The sequence below is a fragment of the Amblyomma maculatum genome, chromosome 1 (assembly GCF_055883805.1).
Source record: "Amblyomma maculatum isolate TAMU_Amacu chromosome 1, ASM5588380v1, whole genome shotgun sequence".
NCBI lineage: Eukaryota > Metazoa > Arthropoda > Arachnida > Ixodida > Ixodidae > Amblyomma > Amblyomma maculatum.
Window position 1 is genome coordinate 204,537,967 of NC_139344.1, and position 20,123 is coordinate 204,558,089.

Genomic DNA, 20,123 nt, shown 5'->3' on the forward strand with positions numbered 1-20,123 from the left:
GAAGGAAGTAACATAGGAGAACGTACTGCCATTTGACTGAAGATGAAGCGCACGGGAAGACGCACACAAGAGAAGAAGACACAGGACACGCGCTAACTCATTTGCGGGCTTTAAGGAGTGGAGGGTCAAATTTGGCAGCGCATTGCGCGAACTGCACTGCGTGCGAGCCGCGACTGGCTGACATTAAGATTCTGGGCAGAGGCCGTGACAAGACAGCGCGTGAGCTGTTGGAGGCATTCCATATCGGGAAAAGGGGAGATAGGTGTGTCAGCGATTCGTCGGTGCGGCTCTGGAAGGCAGAGATCAGTTTTCTTGATCGGGTTTTGTGATATTCCTTGATAATGTTTTGTAATATTCCTTATATTTTTTTCCTCTGTCTTTATGGGATTTTTATGTACTGTGCATGAACCCTTTTCAGCATATATTTGCTGTTATTGCTGCAATAAACCAGATGTGAGTTAGCGCGTGTCCTGTGTCTTCTTCTCTTGTGTGCGTCTTCCCGTGCGCTTCATCTTCAGTCAAATTACAATGCACCATCTAGCCCAACTTCAAGTTTTGTTGTACTGCCATTCTCATTGCGTATGCCTCTGCAGCGGGGAGTGTAAAAGAATGAATCGCGGCTAAAAAAAAAAAAAAAAACAGTTCAGGTTACGATACATGCGATTTAAGAATTCGAAAATTTTACCTGCTATGCTATTTTAAAGAAAGAGATGTGTACTATCACTACCTGTCTTAGTCACGCCATACCATTCTCATTACGCTTGTCACAATAAACTCATCTGCCGTTCTTCGCGTTTTTCTATTCAGATTCATTGAACGATCTCAGAATGAAACTCATGACTGTAGGTTGCCCATAACGATGCACATACTCTGGAGAATTCCTAGCTAGCTGCTCATTTTTATTACCTTTTTCCTTTTGACAACCGAAGTCCCAAGGGCAAGCTTCTGCGAAAAAAAAAAATCTCTGATAACGCTCGAATGATAAGGAGGGGTCGTTGAGCACACCAGTTTTCTATGCATAGCGCCATTAGTGAGGTTGCTTTTTTTTTTCCTTTTTCTTTATTTCAGTCTGAACATGAAAGTTTTCAATAAAATGACGATCGCTGTCAGCTCAGTGACGCGATGGAGCTGTGACAGTGCGAGGCCTATGTCGTTATTTGCCCGCGACGTGGGGACCAATTGTTTGGTTAGCGGGAAATGCGGCATATTGTTGCTTCATTTCTTTGCTACAGACTTGTCAAGTGGTGTGATCCTTTCAGTAAGACTTCTGCTAGACGCTTCACTTGTCGTCCAGGGTGCTGGCGCATGTATAAGCCGGCAAGGGGCGCCCGATAAAGTGCAGATAGGCGATACTCATCGCAGGTATTCCGACGCGGCGGAGATGATGGTTCGGGGCTCCAAAGGCTTGCTTGCACACACACAAACTGTAAGTAATGCAAGGCCAGCAAACGAAGCTGGCTCTCTGAGCTGAAGGTGAAATGCCGTCAAAGGTGACTGATTCAGACAACAAACAATGGACCTAAGCGAGATATCGCTGTGCGTCTCATTTGCAATATCTGCGGGAAAGAATCTCGGTATTTTTTATTAATTTAAAAATATCTATACGTAGTTGTGCTCACGGTCAGCAGTTTTGCGTTGAATAAGGGCACCCGTGTCTTATTTTGCACGAGATAACGAAACACCAGCGGCGCTGCAAGGCGACCCATATGCCGCCTGCGGGCCAGCACGAAAGACAAGCGGCACGCTGATCGGGAACTCATTCGGTGCCCTTGTTCGCGCTTCACTCCCAGATGCAAGCGGACAAAATGTGGGCGAAACACGCTTTAAAGACTTCTCGGAGTGGCGAGAGCACGCGTGCGCTAGAGACAAGCGCCACTCATAAGCATCCTAATTTATAGTCATCCCCTCGCCCCAGTGACAATGTTGCCGCAATAAACAAGCGCGGACATCTTTCTCCTGGGCGCCGCGCAAAAACGTAGTAAGCAAACAATAGCGTCGCCGCGCATCTGCAGCGCCATTCCTTACGGCAGCCATCCGCACAACACGCGCGAGGAGACAGACAGAATCGCCATAGATCAGCGCACAAACAATGGCGGCTCAGCAGACGACAACGACACGCACGTTCTAAATCTCGTCGCCAGAGGGAGAGACGAGCCGAAATGCGCACACGCGCTCCCAAGCGCCAGCGCCATCTGCGACGCGCCCGCCATCTTGGCGGACGCCTTGATTTGTGACGCGGGCGAGCGAGTGTAGTTTGTATGTTTTAATATCGTTCCATGACCACAGCCAGGGCAGACATACCGAGCTACATCAACGGACAGATGGACGCCGACAAGGCGGCCCGGACCGCTGCGGGCCGCCAACGGCGCTGCCTTTGCCGGGCGCCGAACAAGAAAAAGAAAAAAAAAAAAAAAGAGGAAAACGGGCCAGGGGAGGGAATCGTGTCGAAATTTATGGACGCCCGGCCTTCCCCGAAGGCCGTTACGGAATTCAAAGATTCGGCCCGTGTCTGTCCGTTGGCGGAGGGCAGGTAGGGTGGCTCGAGGTACGTTGTAAACATGTCGGCTCGTAAATAGGGTAACAAAGAGTCTATGGATCCGGTGGACAACATTGATTCCGAGTACAGTAATATTTCTCGAGGAGGCAACGCGGAACAGAAAAGGAAGAAGAATATCGCCTGTCTTTTTGGCTTTCTTTCCTTCCCGAATCAGGGAAGCCGCGCGAAGCCGTTTCCCCATAAATTACTCATTATCGGGCTCCTACACACGCTCACTATGGGCGACGGCTTCATCTGAACGCGCGCATGTTGTCGCCCTGTTAAACCTACCGCTTTACAGGGTGACACGCCTCTCCTTATTTTTCCTCTCTTTCTCGTGTCACAGCGACGGCCTTGCTCCCCTGCTCCCAGTGGTGTCAATGTCCTTTTTTTACTCCCAGACTCCTGCCCACATTTTGGCCTCACGCCTTGCGCGTGTGTATATGTACCAAGCAGCTATACGACACCGTTCCCACTGTGCACACACATGTCGGTGCCTTGCTCGATTCCTGCGCCGCGGAGTCCAAAATTATGCGACGCGTTTGAAAAACCCCACGTAGACATGAAAAACCTCGAAGCATTTGGCAGAATTACAACAGCGGGTTCTATTGTAACGACAGCATTGTTTTCAGTCTGTCACATCCACAAGGAAAATGAAGGGAAAAACAAAATGGTCTCACCGAGAAATTCCTTCTTTTTTTTTTTTTTCTTGCGGTGCGCTTGAGTTCCACATAGCCGCGTATAGTTCGGTATTCGTTGTCCGAACGTACGACAGACTTCTAAGAGCCACCTAAATGCGTTCCCTGTTTACTCTTTTCCTCACACCGGTTGCATTGTTAGAAAGGGTAAAAGCTTAAAGGACAGTCTCAGATTTTTGATATGTTATAGTTCAGCAGTCCTAATGCCAAAAAAATAATTGCTCCCTTAGCCGAAACCTACAGACTGCTCTGGAATTGTCCCTTTCCAGCCCCTAAGTACACGGAGTAACACCGAAAATGCAGGTGTTCTTTGCCGAGAAATGGGTGATAATGTACCATGCACTTCAAAAGTAGTCATGTAAACCACGTCACTTAAATTTACTAAAACCAAGAATGCGCAGCTTATTCTTCGATTATCGGCAAAAGCAGCAACACTTCTCGTCTTAAATGACAATGCATGGTTTTTAGTCTCTGCGTTTGTCGTTTACGATTACAGTCCACAAGACCGCAGATTTGTTACCATGTTAATGTCGCGTTTTCAAGCATATAGGATACTGTTCCCTAAGTAAACGAATCGAAGCGAGAAAAGGCACCAGAGAGCTCTAGTTCAAATTGTTTAATTCGACGTGTATATGCAAATCACAAGTATCGCCCGAACGAATGCCGACATACTCTACACACGCTACGAAAAAAAAAAAAAAAAAAAGGGTAACAGCAGCTATCTCCCCTTTTCACACGGTGATCCAAAAGCCAGAACAACGCAAAAGAAAAGATGTTTTCTAAATCATAGGTGTCCATTTTGTTTCATTCTGATCCCATTATTCTAGTGTATCCCATTAACCTGGTTTCGGATTCAGCAGCCATGCTCAAATTGCGCCAGCGTGCATTCTATATCGCTATTAAAAAAAAAGAAAAAAAAAAGACGCGCTCCCCAGGTCTTTCCAGAAGATCACATGCATAAGAGCATCTGTCTCTAATATCTACCAACAAGTACGGTTTTAGATACCGCTGTGGTATGTATCACGGTCTCATCTTTGGTCTAGGTTATATATGCGCCTTCATAACGCTTATAAATACGTTTGAAAATTTTCAGTGAAATTCGAGATAAGGCCCTCGAAAAGGCACCGATATTTATTTGAACGGACATGTTCATCATGGTAACAGAGCAAGCCTGTGCAAGACCGAGTGATATACTGAACTATAATGTTGTTTGCAGACTGAATTTCTTGCTAAGCTTCTCTCCCCAAGCGTCTAGCACTTTTGTAAGCGCTGTTATTTAGACACCTAAACGCCCCGAATGCATGAACACTTGAATAGAAACGGCACATTACTCGAACGTCCTTTAGGTGCATTCTCAATCATACAGCTCGCGGACCTGACGCCGGGGGTTCCAGCGAACACTATCAGAAATTCATAAATATAGGGAGTTCAAAATTAAAACAAAATGTTTTCATAAAGTAACCATCAGCCGTGATGAGTGTCAGTTACGATGAAAGTCATACTAACTTGAACTTACAAATTAATTTTCCCACCGCGGTGGCTATGTTGTTTCGGTGCTCGACTATATGTATACGAGCCGGGAGACACATGTTTGATCCCGGTCGCGGCGGCCGCGCTTCGATGTGGTTGGACGTTAAAGAACCCAGTGGGTCAAAATTATCCAAAGCCCTTCACAACGATCTGTCCCTCATAGCCTCAGGCGCCTTGGGACGTTAACCTCTATAAAATCAAACCAAATCAAATTTCTCTCTGCTTGATAATAGCTCTGATAATTAGTGTCAATGCTGAGTTTCAAGCCACGGGCCAGAAAATACCATGTCAGCTTGTGAGAGCAAAAGTCATTATCTATAGGCCTGCAGCGCGAGAAAAGGCAAAGCCTAAGCTTCGCGCATGTGGCAAGTAAAAAGCTCGGTACTGAAGCAAAGTTCATTGGCGACAAGACGGAGTACCAACGGCGCCAAACTACAACTACCTGCTGCATTGTACAAAGACATAACACGTTGTGCCCCTGTTTGTGCGGGCTGGGCAATTCTCTTTTCAGTTCTTTTTTTATTAGACCACTGCACACTTTGTACGGCGGCCTACACTGCAACGAGGCATGTCGCTGCCACCTTCTCAATCAGCAATACAGGGATTATCGCATAAGCTGAAATATAGCTCAAGCTTATTTCCTGGCAAGATACCGCCTGTTTCAGCATTAGTACAAAGTTAACAATTCCGTAAGTTATAAAATGGCATTTTCATACTCGCTGGCTTTTTAATGGACTTGTCACATTACCTCGGTTTTCAGCTTTTAAAATGAACGCTTAATGAAGCCTAGTGTTTCCTCCCTGACATAGATAAAAAAAAAAAAAAAAGTAAGAATCGTTGGGTATCTTGAAATATTTTGGTGGAGTAGAACTCAAGTGAAATTCAAAACGCAGTTCTAAATAAAAATAAATTTTAAACCTTGACTGCCAGAAAAGTTATCGAGTGCACTAGTCTGAGTTTAAGATCAAGCGGAGGATCTGATTAGCACGATAGTTTGACGCTGTTAGGAGATGCGATGCATGCATGCATGTTTCGCTTGACAAACCTGTTGCCTGCATGGTCATCATGCGGTGCTTAACAGGTAACTGAGCTCCATCTTCACTACTCAAAGTTCTTCGATAGACTCTGGTTCCATGCACATCCTGAGAACCCTGTGCAAAACTATATCAAGAACCTGGCAATGTCAATCTCGGCCATGGATTTAAAAACCCCAGCACCCGTTTAACAACCCGAGGTGATCGAAATTGATCCGGATAACTGCGTCCCCATAGCCAGTCACCAGATTCGGAACGTTAAGACCACACCACACCACATCCCACCACACCATACCGCACAATATAATACAACAGCATATCATACCATAGCATACAGTACTGTACTGTACCATACTATACATAACACCCCAACATACCACGCCATACGACATCTAATGATGCTGAAAACTTGTTGGAGGCCGACTGTGGAAGCACGAACGCGAAAAAAAAAGTTGCATGTTAATGGCATGCATATGATTGTGCATAACTGTACAGCGTGATTGTAATCAAAATTCTGCTTAGGTAGCGACGGGTAATTAAAAGAAACTATCACGAGTTTTTTGGCGTCAGAACTTCAGAACTCCAATATTCTTCACTTACTGCACTTCCCCAGCAAACGTGCGAGTATTGGTGTTTTCTAGAGTTGTGCGAATGTTGAAATTTTTACATCGTGAATCGAATATTACCCCTTCTGATTCGCTGAGCGAGCCAAAAGTTACATTTTTAGTGAATCTAATATGTTTTATAGACTTTGGAGAAGTGGCACGGAGCTCAAGTAAGGTTTGACGCAGTTTCCTTCAACGATTGCTTCGAAATCGGGGATCGCTCCGACGGCTAGCAGCATGCTGCTGCGCTCAGTTTATGCGGCAAGGAGGGTTTCAGTTCTGCGAGGTGATCCGGTCCATTCGATTCGACCATGGTCTTTTGAACAGTTTAGTTATAACTCTGTAAGTCATAGCACCGCACCGCAGCGCTGCCGCAAACGCTTAACAGCGTCTCACGATTATTCCTTTTCTACAAATATTCGCGAAAGTGCCAAATCTTGGCAAAACATTCGATTTGTATTCGATTCGGTTGCAAGGCTGCCCAACTCTAGCAATGTACGGCTGTTATCGTCGGCTTATGTTAAACCGCTACATGCTGCGAGAGTCCGCCACCCATTCATCATGCGCAAATAATCAGTCCGTGTGTTATAGCTGCAACGTCGGTGTGCAAGAAAAAAAAAAAAAAAAAAAAAAACGGAACGTGATAGAACGTGACGCAGGCATCTAAGCCATAGCTTTTTGTTTGCTTGTTTCACATCGGTGTTGTTCGACTTATGATGAGCAACGAAGATGGCTAGTTCACTGTGTCTCCAGTTCACAATTTATTTATTCTCTTCTACGCTCCACGTGTACGGTACGGGCCACTTTTCTAATCAAAGACATCAAACACAGATCACCAGTGCGGATGTGCATGATTAAGTGCTGGCTGAAAATATTTTCTGATGTGTGTGTGAGACACCGGCACTTAGCAGAATGATATGCTGCACCTGGGGCAAAACCCGGTAAACAGCCTATTCACAGCACAGTATCTGCATGTCACTCTCAATGCTGGCGAGCGTTTTGTCAGTCTGCACGAGACAACTGCAGGAGAAGGACGGGATCTCGTTCCCAGCATGACAAGTTTTTCGCCCGGGAAATATGAGCAGCCTGCGTCACCAAGCATCGCCGGCGCGCGATGTCAGTTACCGTCACATGTGCGCCGCGCGGAGGATGACCTAGTGTTTGACGGGGCGCCGGGCGCGACGCACCGTTCACCGAACAGCAGCGCCGTCGGGCGACAGCGCAGGTGGGGCCATCTCTCTGACCGCCGTTTGTCACCGAGCCTACAAATCGTGCCCCCTGGCAAGTCATGCCACTGACGCGAAGAGAGGAGAATAACTGAAAAAAAAAGGCTGTAGGAACTGTGGTTGGGAATATATATATATATATATATATATATATATATATATATATATATATATATATATATATATATATATATATATATATATATATATATATATATATATATATATATATTCCCAACCACAGTTCCTACAGTTCCTAATATATATATATACATATATATATATGTATATATATATATATATATATATATATGAAGGAAAGAAGCCAACAGTCGGCGAGGCCAAGGAAAGCTTTCCTTGGCCTCGCCGACTGTTGGCTTCTTTCCTTCATGTATTATAACGAGCACCCTCATTTCCCTTTAATTGATCTGCTTATATATATATATATATATATATATATATATATATATATATATACAATATACATATATACATATATATATATATATATATATATATATATATATGTGTATATATATATATAAATATATATATATATATATATATATATATATATATATATATATATATATATATATATATATATATATATATGTGTGTGTGTGTGTGTGTGTGTGTGTGTGTGTGTGTGTGTGTGTGTGTGTGTGTGTGTGTGTGTGTGTGTGTGTGTGTGTGTGTGTGTGTGTGTGTGTGTGTGTGCGCGCGCGCTCGGAAGCACAATATTGCGCGGAAGCAAGATAGGTGCGTTCCAGGACAAAGCATGCAGCGCAGGCGAAAGGGCTCGCGGGTTTGGCCTAGGCAGCTAGCGTCACGTAGCGCGACGCTGGGCAGGCGCCGGCGGCGTCACAGTGCAGCGCGCAGCCGGCTGAATTATTTAGGAAGCCGAAGTCCGGGCGCTTAGGCGACCGCTTTGGCCGCTAACGCTGCGTCTAATCCGAGTCGGGCCACAAGGCGCCCTGAGTGGTTGATCTGAGCGCGAAATCCCTTGACTGGCGGCCCCTGCCGGGTCGCTGGTCGTAGACCTCGGGCACACGCACGCACACCAACGCCGCAACGCACGAGCGCACTCTCCACGGACGGCCGAGAAGAAAAACTGGGCCTCGCAGGCTTTCGCGGAGCGAGCATGCTCCCCAAATCTCGAGGGCCGGAGCAAAAACAAGTTTCGGTAAGTCTCGTGCGGCACGCAGGCAAAGCGAAACCTATAGCCGCTCATTGGGCCGGAACGCACAAAGAAGCGACGACAGCCCGCGCAAAGCCGTTTTTGAGGAGAGATAGCTCGGGAAATAAGACCGCTCTTATACCTACGCTCGGTGGGCTTGCGTGGCGCGGGCGTTCACGCAAAACCCGGGCGCGCCTTGTTTTCTCCGGGTGCGCGGAGGCTGAGCCGAATGAATTTCCCCTCGGCCAACTCGCGTTGTCCGTGCCAGAGACTTTACCTGGACACGCGTGTGATCCAGATAATAGAGCCGTTCCGGGGTATTCATTTTCTTTCCTGCTTCTCCCATCCCTTGTTTCACGCTAAGATCGCCTCGCTCGAGCTTTGCTGCGCGTGCGACGCGGGCTCTCGTTTTTTACTGGCCAAGAGTTCGTGGCTCGCTCCATGCCCTGCATGCGGACCGACGGCGCTTGCATCAAGACCGAGTGCAAACCTCGCGCAGAAGCCGACACGAAATACGAGGCTCGGTTTTACAGAGGCCTACTTTCTCCTTCTTCTGGGTGCTCACACCGGAGTACTTTCACGCGCCAACGCGGTGTCGGGAATTTCTCAGGCAACTAAACAGTAGAGCCTGGCTTTGTTCGCGGGAGATTAACGCTACTTGGCGCGAAACTTCTCCTCCAATTCTCTTGATTCATCGTCTTTGCGGGGCGTAGCTGATCCCGTAATGTCCGGAAACGTTTGACACTGCGCGGAGCAGCGTTGCGCTATTAGCTGAAGAGCACGTTTTGTTTCTCGCGTGATAAGCTGACCAGGCTTGTTTACAATATCTACTTACGTGTTTCACTGTGTAAGGAACGCAGGGCGCGCCTAATTGCTTGCAAGCTCGGTTATTGAGTTTTATTACAGCGATGACCGAATGACAGGAACTAATTATGGTCGCCAAACACTAACTTTTGAGTCTACCAAACTATTGAACAACTCTGGAATGCGCACCGATTTGAACAAATCGTTTACTGTCTTTAAACGTGAATGCAGACGCTTTTTAGTCACTTCTGCAATTTCATACACGACTCAATGATATGTATGTTGTAACTATAGTGTCAATAAAATATTTGAATCGCCAATCCGAGTTTTTTAGTACACATGGAAATTGTATGTAATGCTTGTAGTTCGATACAAATAGCTTTTGTGTTCTAGTATTTCTTCTCATGTATTGATTTTGATGTTTGTCGTGCGGGCTTTGTTTTCTGTCACTTGAGAGCCTACACGTGTTACAAGAAGCCACATTTTCTTTCGTGTATCCACAATCTTGAGTCATTTAGTCGATGTACAAGAAGGTACAATTTTCCATTTTAATGAGTTTGTTTAGTTGTATTCCCGCTACTGACCGAAGTGTTGTCTTTAGCTCTGTTCTGGATCCAAAAACTTGTAAAAGGGGCCAAGGCCTCGTCAGGCTTTTAGCCTTTAGCCTTGGCCTCCTCTTAGACACTGTCTGAGGAACAAATAAAGGGGAAAAAAATGAGAGAATGACTTGGACTAAAATTCGTCGCCGTCAAGGCATAGCTGAAATCCCCGCGTTCACCTGACGGCCAGTCACTCAGTGGAACGGGGAGCGATATGGGCGCTCATGCGCCGTGTGTCGTCATGGGATCCAGTTAGACTTGCAACTGGGGTATAGTCTAGAAATGGTATTGTAACTTCTTAACTACGAGAGAGGGTGCATGCAGGCTTTGGGAATCTTTATCGCTTTGTTTATGCGCTTTTAATGTCTGCAAAAAAAACAATAAGGGAAGTCCGAAGCTTATAACGCCCAAATGATGCGCAGGAAAGACCCCATGCTTGTCGCAATCCGTGAGGGCGAAGAGTAACAGCGTGGTTTTCATAAGTTTGTTTCCACCTGCAAGAGCTGGCGTTGAGAGACATGGCTAAGGTGTCCCTCCTCCTCTGCTTGCGCATCTGCAACACAGGAAAGCAGATGCATCCAAGAGCAGATCGTATGACATTAGAAGAGTTCTCAATTACTTATTTTTTGCTCTGGAAACCTCATGAAACCTTCCCCTTTAATGCAACAATGCCACCCCATCGAAAACGTTTTGAAATATTTTTATGGATTGCTTTTGGGTTCTCAATCAACACCGGGACTCATCAGTCCGACAAAGAACACGCCACCGGTAATCTAGATCTCGTCGCCCATCCCCTCAGCCACGTGTCTGCGTTTTCGCGTATCTGCGAAAAACATCTTACATCATGCAGCCCTGTATACTTCGAGGAAAATGGATGACCTACTAAAAGAGATGCTAACCGGCGTCTTCGACTTTGTACTACGAGGGACGCTGCCAGTGTTGTCATATATTGCGCCCCAAACGGCTCGACAATCCTCTTACTCTACATTCGCGATAATATGTCCAAAGGACCACTGATACAGCCAATAAAGCAAAAATAACTCCCACGTGTGCCAGCTGTTAATTGAACTTCATAGAGATACCAAAAAAGAAAAGAAATGCTGTCCGTAAACACATCGTGGCTTTTTGTGGAACTTAGTTCCTGTCTTCGCCTCTGTATTAGAGATAGGTGCATTCACTGTTATAAATATATATATATATATATATATATATATATATATATATATATATATATATATATATATATATATATATATATATATATATTGACCGCCGACTGAAACAACAAAGGCCTGACCTTTCACTTTCTGAATGCGCAACTTGCGACTTATCTTTCACAAAATAAGCTACAGCAAGCTTTTCGAGACAGTCGTTTTACCAACCTTTAGTTTCGTGTGCGTACATACTACCTCGTACAAACATCGATGTGAAATTCAGCGCTGGCTTGGTACCTGCGGGCCTGCCTGCGTTACGCAACTTTCAGCGTTCTCCAAATTTAAATGCGTAGCTTTTTCCATAGCCTAGACCATTGTGTTTTCTTTCTGTCGTGCGAGGTTTTGTTTTTTTCGCAGCAAAAGAATGTGTAGGCAAAACGCTTCCCGTTTTCGTCACAAAATGTGGTCATGTTACCAGTTAGACGCCACGGGTATAGCTCTGAGTCACGTCACGTGACAGCTTTTCGTTGCGGATTTTAGACAGCGAAGGATAACAAGCTTTGTCCTCTTCGTCACAGCTATTGTTGGTAAAATCAGCAGCGCCAAAGAATAGCGGTGATCAAGTTAAGTCACAATGGCCGTGAGACAAGGCGACGAAACTAATCGCCAGTTACTTGCCACGTAACGCCTGTGGCGTTCGCACAGCAATTCCTTTCGTAAACCGGGGTCGTATCCTCTGCACAGCTGGAATTGCGAGGCTTAAATGCATTATGATTCCTGGCGGTCTTGTAGCGGCAAACAGGAACGAATCCTTTTTTTGCCAGGACGCGCCGCTTGTGCCATTTAACGCAAGTCGACGCGTGCGCATTTTCGTGCTTCTTCCTAATATCGGATAAAATAAAAACAAAAATAATCGAGGCAGAAAGGAACGAACAACGCCAATACGGAGAGCGACGTCGTGTGTGTGTACGAACCCAGCAGCCGAACGAACAATGTGCAAGAAGGATCAAGTATTTATGCTTGACAGCTGTCGGCATGCATGTGTCGGCAAGGCGGAGAATATCATGCGCTCAAAGAGTCGCGCATTCTTCCGTCCGTCAACAGAGCTCACAAGCAGCAGTCAGCCCTTGCGAGATGTATTCCTCTTTCTCCGTCGCCGGAGCCAGCCATGTTCGGCTGTCTTGCAAGGTTAAACTAATTTCTTGACCGATGTTAATGGCATATTCCTTCAGCGCGTGTACAGAGGCGCGTCGCTTTATGCAGCTGGCAGTACAACATTCATTTTTTTTTTTTTTTTATCAAACGCGACTTGTAATGAGCCTTTCTAAATTTTCTTGCTCTACCGAAGCCATGCTAAGGACTCATTTTGCGTGAAATGTTGGATAGATTGCGCTGCACCTTTTGGCGTATTTTCTGTCGAAAAAACAGCACATCTTGGATGCGACTGCTTTTCAGCATTTCTGCATTTGTCGCATTCGCGCGCTTAACAACAACACTGATGGCAGAACTCTTTCTGTGCTCTACGTCATATGTCGCCGATGAATTCTGTCGCAAATTTGAGTATTTTTACGGTGATAAACATTTGAGGGGCCTTCTGTGGGATACACGCACATATATAGGTTGGAGTTAAAGTTTATTTATTTCTTTTACAAGAAATATATATATATATATATATATATATTTCTAAATATACAATCAAAATATACATACGAACATACATACGAACAGTATGAGTATTCATACAACGAACAGTCTACGAGTGCAAGGCAAACGTTGGTTGTTGTTTTTTTAAGTTTAAGTTAAAAGTTTAAAGTTAAAGCAAGCGGAAGGTGGGACAGCCTTCAATGTAGCTCAGTTGGAAGAGCACTGGACGCGACATTCGGAGGTCGTGGGGTCGACTCCCACCATCGGCGAGTGGTTTTTCCTTCCGCTTTGTATTTAATCTTCTTTATCCTGATAATCACCATAAGACTAATTAATCCCTGTCAGTTCAAACAGTATAAACTTAAAAAAAAAACTTGAGAAAAATAGATAGATGGATAGGTCAAATGGTTAACCATGCAACACCCCATTGACTGCACTACACATGACAATGGGAGAAAAAGAGTGCGAAGGTCGGCTTCGTAAAATGTTGCAACCAAAAACATTTGCATTAAAAGTGCACTGAAGAGAATTTTGGGCGCGTATTTTAATTACGGGGACTAGATCTACACTCTCCGAGTGTTCTATAAACTTCGAATTATTTCAGTGTGTTGTGGATTTTACAGCTGAAATCAGATGAAATATTCCCCGCAGAGGAAGAGTCGCCCAATGGAGGAGTTCTTTTCAAGCAATCGCGTGGCTGCTCGCCGCTCTGTTGTCGGCGGAGAATACGCGGAGTCTTTTGTGAATGCAGTCCGCTTGCATCGGGCTAGTTGTTTTATTGACATGCTTTCTAAACCACAAATATGTGGCGGTTGTAACAAAATACTGCTTGTATCGTATTAAAAAATACCAATAAAGATTGTTTTGTGTGTTTTCATAGATTAGAGGATTTTCATTGGCCACTGCAGAGTGATGAGGTTGAGTCTCGCGAAAGAAAAGAGTGCAAGCGCATTTTTATTGCCGTGGGCATAATTTACGCCGACGTTGTCAGCGACTCGTACTTTTTATGCCTTGAAAACTTGAAAACAAAATAAAAGCGCGAAGACAATTTGCACAACAGTCTTTAGTGCACCTTTAAACAGCCGGCGAAGAAATTCACCAGGCATTTACCCTCATGGTAAACGTCCGGTTAATTTTCGGCAAAATTCTACGTCAGGTGGAGTGATGCAGAATGCTGATGCCAGCCGAAGTTAAGCTAGTAAATCATGGCAGGGGCGTACACCGGCTGCTAGAAATTTATGGAAGGCGACCTTGTCAAAGAAATATATTTTCTTTGCTACCAAGACACATAGCTTGAGATTGAGTTGCGCGCGATGCAATTCGCCGGATCACAATTAGGGTTCACATATCTATTTCAGGAAGCGTGGAAAGGCGGGGATGAACATGTGCGTTGTGTTTTGCAACTATCCCTCGCAATGTCGCGGCTGGTAAGTTCTAAAGCCGGGTGCATGCAGTAACCTTTAACTAAGTGGGGCTGTGAGGGTCGAAAGTGATGTAGAACTGTGAGGAAATTGACTATCGATAGTAATGATAGAGCAAAAAACTGTCGATAAACTATTGATACTATTATCGATAGTATTACTATTGATAATATAATCGGTAGTATTACTACCGATAGTGCTGTGAATAATTTGCAGTTTTTAGCCAGCGATAATGCCAAAACATTTGCGACAACCTCCTATCAGTAACACTCAGATCACGTAATTTAAGAGCAAATTTCGGCTAATGAAATGTATTAATTCCGCAATGAAGTGCAAGATTATGTTCATCAATGAAGTCACACTCAAAATAACCTGTTACACCTTACCAACAAATTTTGTTCTTCGTGCTTTAATTTTTAAGTCACAAAAATACAGATATAAATTTCAAGCAGTGTTGTTGCGCACAATTGTTATGGCTTCTTTTCCGCTACAACTGAAAGTTTTAACCAAGCATTCTGGTGAAGGAACACAAGCATGTCACCTTTCTTCCCTTCTGCCTGCTGCTCCCATCTGAAATTATCTTTCCAGCCGCTGAGAACAAGCGTCCTGAGAATACGTGCTCGTAAGAGTTTGCATTTATCAGACTGCAGTAATCTACATTGTCTACGTACTTAGTCCCGATGCTGAACGTTCGGTGCAAACTTACCTGGCACAACCGACCGTTGCTACTGTTTTGAAAGCAGCAGCTATACCAAAGACAGCACGGATCTCGTCAAGCATACCCGCTGTGGTGTTTATTCCAACCGATTTCGGCTCAGAAGCAGACGTGCCAAAAGATTCGTCTCGGGTGCCTGTTGCCAGCACAACTAGGACACTTGCAGCACTGAACACTGTATGCAGCAACTCTGCCTAGGGTGTAATTATGTTGAAACAAATTAATACAATGACGTCACCAGAGAGGCGAAAATTGCGGCTGGCGCGGCGCCGTGCTTTGCGAACAGGACTGGCACTTTTTTTTTTTTTTTTTTTTTGTCACCGCGTTCCCCTTCGCCGAGCTTTGTTGCCGGACGCTCCGTAAACACGTTCCTATAGCACTAATCGTTTTTCAACACGACTGTACATCTGCAGGTCTCGGTGATCCGTAGACTGCGATAATGGAGAGTACTCTCGCGGTTACCACAACCGCCTTACCACGAACTCAGGGAACCAAGTTTACGCTGCAATGAGTTGATTTTGAACTATGGGTAGATCTATAGTATAATTATACTAGCTATCGATAGTATCGGTAGTAATATCGATAGTTCTGCATCACTATAGTAGATGCGCGACGCGCGGTCATGGACGCGGTCACGGTACCGCACGGCCAGGTCTCGCAGCACTTACCACCACAATACGCCGGACGGCAAGCTTATCTAACAGAGCATTCGTCGCCGAGGACAATCATCATGGCGCGTTGCAAACGTCACTCATGACGTCGCTATGGCCTCATCAATCAAAGTGACGCGCTCCTCCTTTGGTGTCACGCAGACGACGAAGCAGTAACGGTAAACCTGGCCTTAACAGCTGTCGCTGTTAGGAAGGTTGTCCAGGTGGGTGTGAGCCATAAGGGATAATGATGACGGCCATACCAATAGCGCGCCATCTGTGGTCACAGTAGGGGCTGCGCTCTCGTAGGCATGCAGTACAACGTTCTGTATTTTCGTTTTTTATCTTCCACATTTCCCTGCTGCTGATTACGCGAAGTAGTTCATCTTGCCGCTGTTTTTCTGTGGAATATTACCATAATCGTTTTCCTCCGTTCCCAGCAAAACTGTCGTGCTGTGCTTTGCCTTGTCTACCGTCAAAGGTTTTAATGCGACTTTCTACCTTCGATGGGGAGGAGCGGATGCGATGGGGCTATATACGGGTAATGAAAGGAATTTTTACTGTGATGATTTACCGCAAAATAAGGCATTCATAATGTTATGTTTAAACCATCAGAGCCCCGATTAAGACTGCTGTATGGTTATTAACGCTGGCGAGAGAGAAAATTCCTTGCCCCGCTGTGCTACTGCAGTGGCTAGGGTGCTCGACTGCTGTGGCCAAGGATGCGGGATCGAATCCCGGCCGTGGTGGTCGCTTTTCCATGGAGGTGAAAAGCTAGGCACCCGTGTGCTGTGCGATATTAGTGCTCGTTAAAGAAACCCAGGTGGTCGAAATTTTCGGATACCTCCACTACGGCGTCTCACATAGCCTCAGTCGCTTTGGGACGTTAAACCCCACAAACCAAACCAAAACAAAATCCCTAGCGACACCAACGGCGCTCGCGTGCTCACGTAGTGCATATAATCAATCGCGTCTGATTTCTCGTCATCTGTTCCTGAGTGTGTTATTCTAAACCACATCGTTAGCTAAGGCAGTGTGAGCAGGTGAGGCCATACAGACTACCTTTATCTCACCTCAAACTGGCCTTTATATGTTTCTGTGATGAGCTTACTGATGTCGCCATTACTATCAATGCTGTAGTTGGGGTAGATAATGCGATCGTGTCTGTCAGGCGTTTTTCATGTAAAAAAAAAAAGAAAGAAAAAAAAAGCAGCTTACAGACATGAAGCTTAGAGAAAGTTGTATATATGAACCTCGTTTTTCGAGGGAACTTATTCGGTTTTCAACCTCGGCTCGCGAGTCACCAGTATACTGTCTACTGAACGCAAACCTCGTTTCTTCAGACCCTGCCAATCTCCTTGGCACAAGCCTCGAGAATGCGCAGCAGCGGCGGGAAGGCGAGAAAAGGAGCCATGCCGTCGGCCGTCACGCTTCAATCAGCGAGGGAGTTCGCTTCACTGCCATCTGCTGTTTACATCTTGCGAGCGTCTCTCTATTCGCGTGGCCCAGAGGATTTCGACACCGTCCTGCTGGTAGCGAAAAGATCTGTATACATCACTATCATTGTCATACCCGCCGATGAGGATGTCATAATCATTTTATCTTGGCGCCATGCGCGAGTGCAAAAGTGGTGAAGAATTGCTTCTGTCGCGTCTCAAAAGGGCTCGTCTTCTGACAGCCCCGCTTGACGCGATAGGAGAAAAGAGCGATGCACCAGCTTTCTGCTGTGCAAAGGGCATACGAGCCTCTAACTCAAACATGCCGTTCGCAGTTATTCCTAAATGCATGAAAGTATTCGGAGCCCTGATTATTCGAATTGATGGAGCCTTTGCTAGCATAGACGTTCCCATTGAGAACACCATTAAGCTGGAATCTGCTAGGGAACCAGCAGCTTAATGTCAGCCGAACACATTTTACTTCGTTGTTCTTTATTGAAAAAAAAAAGAAAATGGGAAAGAAAGAGACAGACACGTTCATGCTTTCTTTATAGGGATTATGCAAACACTTCACTTACGTCCATAAAGGAAACAGCAACGTGCGTGAAACCGTAAAGGCCCCAATATAGTCCGAGGCGACGACTGGCGCGTGAAAAAACTGCCGCCTCTACAGTCTAGCGCTGCTGGCGTGCACGGTGCCCCGGCGTGCATGCGCACAAGACGCCCTCGAGGGCTGGCACGTTTTCGGTGTTCATTTTCGAGCAGACGGCAGGGCACCTGCAGAGAGGAACTGGCTGCCTATCGAGGCACTAATTACTGTTGTGATCAAGGCAATGATGCGATGTGTTCACTGCGAATGTTCAAACGGCACGAAGCATTCACAACCAGCCGTAGAGACGTCTAGCCCAGTAATGGCCAGAGCCCGTGTCGACGCGACGGGTACGGACGGAACGATGATTGTGTACGTGCGTGTCTTACTGAAAGCTAATCATAATTTAACTACCTGTAAGATTACAGAAGAGTACACAGTAATGAGGATCACTTTCTCGGTCGGTCGCAGTTCCTGTAGAATTCCATCAATCTCGCGAATTCCCTGGTTGTTGAGCCGCTGACTTTCCGTGTGGCCAAATCGAGTACGGCCTTCGATTCCGGCGCGCACCGGTCACGACTCTATGCGAAGCCGCTTCTGCAGTTTCTGGTATTCTTCCGCTTGGTATCATATACGCATGCAGGGCTGCCCTGAATGTCTTCTAGCAGCTTTTCCGCAACAGTGTCTGAAACGCGCGCGCGCGGTCGTTGTCTGCATAGCAAGCCACCATCTTCACTGCGCGTGAGGAATGCTGGGATACGTGGCCGACGCGGCCGGCGCGGTCGGCGAGAAATAGGCGAGATTATATTTGCGCGTCGGCGACGTTGGGCCGCGTCGGCTCGCGCTCGCTACGTCCATCACACCGTGACGTTGGAATATGGACCTTGGTTTTTCGCCGACGTAACGTCGCGAGGCCGGTGTGCGCGCGCGCGTGCGTTACGTCGGACTACGGCGCGAAAACGCGGATGTATCTCAATGTGATCGGGCATTTACCGATTGTCGTGCGCGCAACGCGGTAGCGTTGTTTAGAGAAGCGGACCACGTTGTTCAGAACTCTCTCATAGGATGTGCATTGAGTTTAAAGTTTCAAATAGTAGTAGTCGCTGCTCGAAAACAACAACAAAGGGTGGTGAATCAAGCGCGAGTAAAGTACTCCATACTTTCGGCAGTTCAGGTTGTGCAGAAAGAAGCTATTAGTGCGACAGCACTCATACGATCATCAGAGTCGAGAAACAGTCTTGCTTGCGCTTGACTTCTGATTCGCCCACCACAATGTGAGGTCACAGTCCAAGTGTTCTGGCGCGGGTAATTCGAATAGTACTTGCTTTCACACTGTATCATGGATCAAACCGGTTAAACCTCGGACAGAGATTAGCAAAATCATTCACTGTTTGTATGCCCCCTTGTAGTGTTTGACACGAAAAGAAAGAAAGAAGCCGTCGGAGCGGAGCGGATTCGAGCCCTGGAATTTCTTCCAGGAAACGAGTACAGGGCGTCGCTGCTATGATCGCAGACGGTCGCCCTGCCTGCACACTGCAACACACTATCACCCTGTGGATTGCAGGTCGTTGCCTCCATCGATCTTTATCTGCGCGCAGAAACTTTGCACATGTCCTAATCAGTTCAACCCAGTTTCAGCACGTTAAATCCCAACCATTTTTCTCTCGGGCTCAGTTAGCGTTTAGCTTCGGCGAATAACCTGCGAAGTATGAATAAAAGCACTCTTGAAACGTATTCGGTGCATGATCGAGGTCTTGCTACGAAGCATGGGGTAAATGCCCTGACGATGCTGACGTCGTTATAAGTGTAATGCAACGCTGTACGATTGTTTACTCCTGAAGCTAAAGAGGAGCTTCGGGAAATTCATGAAACATGTGGACGTTTTAAATTAGACACTGTAGCCGGAAACATTCAAGAACGGAGCGGCACTTGTCCTCAGTGGCGTCCGCAGATTGACGTGACGTCAGGATTAATTTCCTTGCACTTGCACCTGGTAGCGTGACATCGCAGGGGCTGGTAGGTGCTAGGCGACTAATTTCAGATCAATAGATTAACCGCGAAGTCATGACAGTCGGTGATGACAATGACATCATTGGCTAGAAAACCTCTTTTGAATGGCATTCGCCATTTCGTTTTCGAGATTTATCGCGCAGTAAAACGTTAAAACACGGGTTTTAAATGCGCAGTTGATTTTTTTCAGGGGGAAACCGAAATCCACAGACGCATTAGCGCTACAGTGCGTGGGGCGAACAAAGAAAAGGAAGAGCGCGACAGTTTGTGATAAATCAAAATCTGGGTGTTT